Raw genomic sequence first — 8748 nt, 5'->3', positions numbered from 1 at the left:
TTACACAATTGAAAATAGAACTTACGAATATTTTATAGCAGAAGATATAGGATTTTCTGGAGAAAACGATTTTATACGATTTCGATAACGACAAACTAGAATGCACACTCAATTATGCACGATAAGAAAAACAAGTTTTACAACTATATTCTCTTTTTGAAAATAAGGGATTTTTCTGGAAACGGTTGGCTATTACTATTCAAAAGAACTATTCTCGAACACGGCTCGCCTTTACAAATTACACTACTTTTCATAATCACTCCCTATAAGGATGAATAAAAGTAACGACATGCACACATATATCCATGTTTTTTCAAAGCAAGGCTTCAAACGATTTCATAGAAAATATAGGATTTTCTAAAAGTACAATAAGAACGATTCTAAACCAGTGTAAACGATTTTATACAAAAATGCTTATGAACTCACCAACTTTTTAGTTGACACTTTTCAAAACGACTTGTATTCTCAGGGATCTCGTAAGCAGGTAACAAGGGACGCGGATGCAGGATTATTTAGCTGTAGTTTGGAAATTTTCTGCTTATGTCTTTTTGTGTAATTCGAAGAACAAATACAATATGTAAACAATGTAAGTTTGTTATCTTAATGTATGATGTTTGGATTGCTCTGTTTCATTTATATTCAATTGTTATGATACTGCACAATGAAGTCACCCACCTCCGGACGTTTCCGCCGTCTGGTCCGGGGGTGTGACAGATTGGTATCAGAGCATTGTTTATAGTGAACTGGTATATCTAGTCATACAAGATATACAACTATAAATACAATGGGACTAAAACACACTCTGCCTAAAAGTATACTTTAAAAAGACAAGTATTCTATAAAAGTATACAAGCCTACTAACACAGTATCATAACAAGGAGAAAACGAAAGTAACTAAAGGTTGAACGCTACAGTCAAATCTAGGCAGTATGTAATCATATCTGGGATAAATATAGCCTGATCAACTATATTTATTTGAGATATGACCAACATGTGCTTGGGAGTGATGGTGGTGTTGCAACAAACCAAAAACCTACCAACTATGAGTACAAGAGAATACTAGAATCGAACATCAAGTTTAAAATACTATGGGAGTATTTTAGGATACTATAAACCCCTCCCACACCTAAACCTTCCCCGTATATCTCGTACCTCGATTCTCGAAATTCCTCGCCAAGACTTCTACTACCCTGTCACGGTAAATTACGAATGGGGCAAGGAGAGACCTAAAGAAGTCCATGAGGAAAACCCAGAAGTGGATCCTAAGGAATACTAGGAGGTGAATTGTGAAAGGAAGGATTTCAACTAAGGGCCAAACAAGGATGAAAGCGCCAAGGGAACTCATAACAAGCTTATTACTATTGGTAGAAGACCCTTTCACCTTTCTCTTTCCAAATACATAAGCACCCCATATAGGTACTCCTGGAATAGACATACCTAGAAACAAAACGATACCCACGCAAAAACAAGTTGAGTAATTGACTATTATCCAATTTAGGGCGTACCTTCACGAAAGACACCCCGATCCACAATCAACATGCACCGAACTCCGATAGCCAACGCCCTCACAAATCAGGCATCACTTCCGTATGGGCCGCGATTAACCCGAATTGACTCCCGGTTTCCAACTCTCCGTCATGGAGTAATAGAGACCGTAAACAAAGCCCAGTATGCAACAATGTAAATCCGATCCCCTACAAGTAACAAGAACACCATTCCAAATGCTTTACGAAACCCACAAGTAGGACCAGAAAACTATGCAGACCGTGTACACTCTTTGAAAGAGGAAATGGTCATTTGGAGACCACAACTCATAGCAATCAAGGCTAGGACAGCCTTAGCAGCGTAAGGAACACAAAAAAAAAAGGGCCCCCATAGTATAAGTGAAATGGCCAAGCACCTTGTGCGCCATGTAGATAAAAGAGAATCACCACACTACTCGCCTTAGGTTCATAATGCATTTAATCGCAACCAGTAGTAGTAAACCAAGCGGAATACGCCCTCCAAGAATCCATGCAACCAAATCCATTAACTATATTGCTAACTATGTGCTACTTGGATGGACTTAACATCATACAATATATGTTTCCACTCTATACCATAACTGCATCATGGGGATGTAGGTTGACACAATTATGTTTCCACTCTATACCATAACCCTAATTTGACTGCTTAGGCCCTAAGCAACCCATGGACTCCCTCCTTAGAGGCCTTGGACGATTTCTAATGGGTTTCCCCATAGAATTCGTCCACCCCTCTAATATGGAGTCAATTAGCCCAATATTCAACTATCACACAATTGATAGTTCTAGTCCCCTAAGTTTAATTAATCTCTTTTAGCCACAAAATTATTTCTTAATTAATTATTGACTAATATTAATTAAACAATATAATTTCTCCTTTAATATATTATTCTCATAATATATTAATAAATCATAATTAATCCTCTCTCTCTATAATTCATCCTATCAAGTTGCTTTGGTGAAGGCAACCCAAAAGGACCATACATCATCGGGTCAAGTACATACCAAAATAGTTATGGACTTAGACACTAATCCAACAGTCTCCCACTTGGATAAGTCTAATAACTATTTTGCGTATGACTTCAGATCCTGATCCGCAATCGTAGCTTTCAAAAGCCGTTGTCAACTCTGATCATATCAAAAGCGTGTCCTTTAGATAAGGGATCATATATTCCTCCATTCTTGATATCGTATAGACTGACACATGGATTTAAATCATTCTCTCTGTCTATATATTGTTTCCCAACTTCCGATTTATGACGACTGACAACATACTACAATTGAACACATCAACTTAGTCCCGGCTTGGCCAAGCGCTTAGTGTGTCATCACTAAATCATCGAGGGGCCCACAGATATCGCTTTTATCCCACTTTGGGTAAAAGGAACGGATAAACTTCGACTCAATGCTCACTTGCACTCACTCACCGAATCACACACAACAATACGTTTTATAACACCAAGTTACTGGTGCGTTTACATATTATCAATGTGTAACTGACTCGCAAGATACAACTCACACATATCGGTTTCAAGAATATAAGATATTATCGTCTCACCAATCACTCGTGATAAAATCCATGAAGCGATCCAAGTGAGCGTGGGTTTATTCCAATACTCTAATCTTATAGCAGTACTCATGAATCCTGCAGCAAACTTTTGCTATGTCTAAAACACTCTAGACAATCTACAGTCAGATTCATGACAGTCTTCTTTCATTCCTACTTCCAAAGAATGAGCGACTGTGGAGGGTTTGAATAATCTTATTATTCGGGAAGTCAAAACATGCAAAATGAAACACAAGAATAATACTGATCCTATATGGCCTCAAACCTTTGAGTATAAATAAAACATTTTATTTAATCACCATATTGATTACTCATCATTTGTTGTTTCGGGTAATCAACTTCTTACTTGAATTATTACTACAATTGTCCCATGCTCTTAGCATGCACACTATGTTTACCTATGGTACTTACTTCGTGAAATAGTATAATTGCATAACATTTTCAATCACACTCATTTCACATTTCTTAATCCATTAGTGTAAGAATACAAAATTCTCGCCACTACTAGAATATGTTAGATTCTAAAATTTTATGCAACAGTCCTTTTCGTAATGTCATGGCATAAAAGTCACCAGGACTCGGCCAATGAAATTACAAAATACTCTATTGGAGATTGTTACAAGACAATTCCATAGTCATGAAGTCTCATATTCAAAGTACATTATTTTGAACATCCTTCTTGCATAAAAGTTTCTAATCTAGACATTTATTCTCGATATCCAACTCCCAATATGGAAACATTTCCATATTTTCCATATGACAACTCATTCTAAATAGAATCTTATCTATTCATAATAATGTCAATATGATCCATCCATGACTATACTTTCAACTGTCCACAAGAGACCAATCCTTGGCGAACCTTAGATTGTCCTTGGCAGTTGTTTAATTATTTTAGTCAAAAAATAGTTCTATTTCCTTTTTCCCTCTAAATGCCCTAGGCATTTGGAAAATTTTTAGAACGGTCGAATATTACAGCATATGCAATTGATCCTATACCCGAAACGTATGGGATACAATTCATAATGAAAAACGTGATACTTTACCAGTTTCTTACTATAATATCGTCATAATATTTCTATTTGCCGTGTTCTCAAAATTCAAACTATGAAGAGGGATGCCGTAATCATAATCGTATTTTGAGAATGCAAATAATAAATATACCCTTGACTAAATACAATTAAAATTTCTCGATCTAAGCTTTTAGATTGGAAACGAAGTATAACATTCTCTCCCTTAATTATAGCAAAAACAACTTTTCTACCCCTGCAACTTTGCAAAGTGAAACTTTTGTTTTTCTATAATTAATATTGCCAACTTGCAATACAATAATAATCATGCTCCGACTAACATGATGATTATATCCATTCCAGCATAACATTTATGCTCCCACTAGCTTTGACACGTATTTAGAAACCAGCTAAACTTCTAGAAAATAATACTTATTGACTTCCAAAGTTCATTGTTTCTAATACGATATGCTTCGATAAGCCTTTATCTAAGCTTCTCAAAATCACACTTCTTTCCTTAGACAGCTCACATGTGTGTCTAAACTAATTCAGAACTTATTTTACTAAGTCCCAAATGTTCAGACTAATTGCCAAATCTCACAATTCGAACTATGAAGAGGGATGACGTAATCATAATCGAATTTGAGAATGCAATTTACATAATCGCTATCTCCTTAAAATCTCTCTTAGTGAAAGCGTTTCCTCACAATCATTTTCATGAAGGAGAGAAACCTTATGACACTTAGATTTTATGGTGTATGTGTTCCTATCCATGTGAATTTGCCATAACCATAATCGAAAGAAAATGTTTGTGACAAATTCAAACTCTTATGGACAGAACTTGTTCATTCTTAATTTCTTGCCATCAAGGGTCCCACCATTGCTTCCAAGTTATCTAGAAGCTCACCTATTCCAGTCAATGTACTTTCATCGAACAAGGTGCTTGCCTTATGCAGTCTATTGACAACTCGTAGAACTCATATGCATAATAACTCAACAGGATTGGCATAGAAATATAATTTTGTTAATACGATAGGTTACAAACTTCAAGTTGTATGCTAGTGATCATTGATTAGGTTTACTCTTGATTTGTTCTTGAAGCTTTTCAAGATCATTTATACTCCCACTGACCTCTTGACATATATGATTCTCTTGTCAAGAAACATTCCTTAACAAAACAAATATTCAAGAGTTAGTGCGAAATTCTATCAAGACTAACACTTAGTTTAATTTGTTCTAGTTGGTCTTTGTCTTTTTCAAGACATCACAACTTACAAATTCCAAATGTGTATGAATAAGAAAACTTTCTCTATTCCACAATTGATAAGCGTTACAAACCTACTTAAGATGTGTCACTCAATGTCACAATCTTAATATTCGATATTGGAACGAAGTATGATTTATCTTAACGACTTAACCACTATAGCTATTCCTGATTCCTCTTCTTAGCCAAACTATTGCACCAAGGTGTCCTTAGAGGATAAATTGTAATATGGTTCTTTACAATTAAGACGATCATAAAACCTGATAAAGAAGTACTCTCCCTTCTTCTTAGATTGGAGAAACTTCTTATCTTTCTACCTAATTGATTCTTCTTATTCGTTCTGCCATTCATTGAAACTTTTCAATGGTTCAGAATCATGCTTAATCCTATAAGCATAACCACATTCACTAATCCTTTAGTAAATATGACGAATAATCTTATTGTTATTTATGACGGACTTAACTGGTGCACAACATTGTGAACCCGTTCTCCTAGTCCTTCATTTGACTCTTTGTCAAGGAATTAGTCTTAAAATTTCTAAGTATCAAGATTTCCATACATCACATGATTCAAATCATATGATTCCAAGATTCTGTCCAATTGAAACTTGGGCAATGGGAATCTTTCCTTACTAAGAAAATTTCCATAAATAATATAACTAAGAATCACATCCATTTATTATAGAAATACGCAAACATCAATTTTCCACAACGATTTCATTGAAAGGATATAAATAAATAAGTCAAACCAAAATTTATTTTATTCATAAAAGCAGCGGAAAACATGTCCTTACAATGCAAAATCAACTGGAAAACTATGTAATCAAATATTCCTAACAAATCTATCATAACTCTCTAAGTAGCAGCTCTAAAAATCCGATCATGAATCATGCGATCGAAACCCATTTCTTCGTGATCAGACTCAGCATGCTTCTTCCTTTCTTTTCTTCAATCCTACACATACAAAAATGTAATCTTATTATATCATGCATTTAGAATCAACGAATAGGAATTTAACAGAGTTAGATAATGGATAATACCTGAAGTAGAGCCATTAGTCTTGACTCTCCCATCTCTTAGATCTCTCAGGTATATAGGGTAGCTTCGTCTCCAATGCCACTTCTCTTGGCAATGAAAGCAAATTGACTCTTTTGGAACAGCACACGCAACTACCTCAGACTTTGCCTTTCTCTTATGGTCGAACTCTTCGACCATGGCATGCCTTTTGTTGTCGTCGCCTATGTCCATGGAAGTTTGGAAGGCAGATTTACCAATCAACTTTGCTTTTCCAGTGCGCCAAATCATTTCTGATTCAGCAGCAACAAGCATATAGGTGAGATCGATGAGGGTCACGTCGTGGTCCATCATATAGTACTCTCTTACGAACTCACTATATGAATCAGGAAGCGATTGAAGAACCCAGTCAAAAGCCAGCTTCTCACAGAAAACGACTCCCAACATTCTTAACCTGTCAATGTGCGACTTCATCCCTAGGACGTGTGTACACACCGACTTTCCTTCTTCATGTTTTATCGCCAACAGGGCTCGAGTGAGCTCGAACTTTTCAAGCCTTTGAACTTGTGGGTTAGGGAGAACAATAGGAGGAGGTGGAGGAAGTGAAGCATGATTTCTTGTTCCTTGATCGAATCGTGGAATATAATCTTCATATGGAAGGCTTGTTCCATGGGATTTGGGAAGACCATAGTTGTTAGATTTTGACATCTACAAAACGGAAGAAAATTCAAGTTAGTTGATTGAGTCCTTAATAAAACACCCAAATGAGATATTAAGGCTAGGACCCAACACAATATCCTACAAATTGGAAGAGGGATGTCGTAATCCAACTTGCAGAACATTTGAAGGTAAGTGAATGACGATTCACTAATTTTCCACCATGAAAAACGAAACAGAATTTAAGTTTTAAATGTATTGAAAAACTCCTAGATCTTTTGAGATTCATCGAACTTTTCAATGGCATGTTTAAATCTCGATATGCCCCTCGATTTGTGACTGGGATGCCGAAGATCACAAAACAGGGTGTGAATAACCATGCAAATATACATGGTGCCCCCAATGTTACAGTCACCTATTCGATGTGCCGGTTAACCAAACACGCTCCACCGAACTATGACAAACATTGAGTCACCCTTCGCTACCATAGCCAAACCCAACTTAGTGTGCCGGTTAACCACACACGCTCCACTAATTGTCTCGACAAGGGTACAAAGTGTAATTCCATGGATTTGCATCGATTTCATTTTTTCCTAAAGTAACTAAGATTGGGAATTTTTTGTAAAAAACATTTAGTTACTTTATTCATTATACTTTTAATGAGGAGAGGGTTTGCCCTATCCTACCCGTTCGGCTAACGACCCTCCACCAATCAAGGAAGCGGTGGGTGAGAGTGGACACCCATTAAACGGCCATTTTATAGGCCATAACCTTATACCCCCCTTATAGATTGGCTTCGTGAATGAGGCCTACTAACGGTAAGACTAGCAGTTTAAGTTATACATATATAATATTAGACTTTTAATGTTATATATAGTATAGGGTGTATTTTACACTTTTAAAATACTAGGTGGTTTAGTTTTATAAATTACACTTTTAATTAAATTAAATATAAACCATATCATTATGGATTTATTAACTCTCTTTTAATTATACCTTTAATTAACTTAATAAAACCATAAGGGTGTAATTTGAACTTTTTCAAAACTAGGGTTTTAGAATTTAAAATTTCAAAAATTAAACTTTTAATCAAAATTTAAATTCCAAAACTTGAGGGCAAGTTTTGAAACATTTCAAAACATTAGGGTTTAGAATTTCAATATTTCCAAATTAACCTTTTAATCATAAAATTTAAATTCCAAAACTTGAGTACAAATTTTGAAACCTTTCAAAATATTAGGGTTTAACTATTTAAATTTCAAAACTAAAACATTTAAGGTTCAAATTTAAACTATAAAACCTAAGGGGTGTAAATTGAAGCTTTTCAAACTTACTAGGTCAAATATTTGACTAATAATAATCCTATATTATCCATATTTAACCAAATCCATCAATTTTGATGAGGATAACCATTCCAAACTTAAAAATTCGGATTTTGGCACGAAAAACGAGTTTTGGCAATTATCCTCAACAAAATCTGGCAGAAAATTCGAAAATCCCGGCACCAGAGCCCTGGACTCGTCGAGTCCACAATGGAACTCGTCGAGTAGGACCTACTCGTCAAGTCCATTCATTGGCTCGGCGAGTCTGCCAGTCAGAACCAAAAAAAATTCGATTTCCAAGCAATAAGCGATCAATTATGCATCAATTCATCAACAAACAGCCCTAGGCTTTGATACCACTGATGGGTTATGAGCACTACAACATTCCTATG

This window comes from Lactuca virosa, chromosome 5 (assembly GCF_052849685.1).
Source record: "Lactuca virosa cultivar CGN04683 chromosome 5, Lactuca_virosa_CGN04683_v6, whole genome shotgun sequence".
NCBI lineage: Eukaryota > Viridiplantae > Streptophyta > Magnoliopsida > Asterales > Asteraceae > Lactuca > Lactuca virosa.
Note: the sequence above shows the minus strand (reverse complement) of the source record.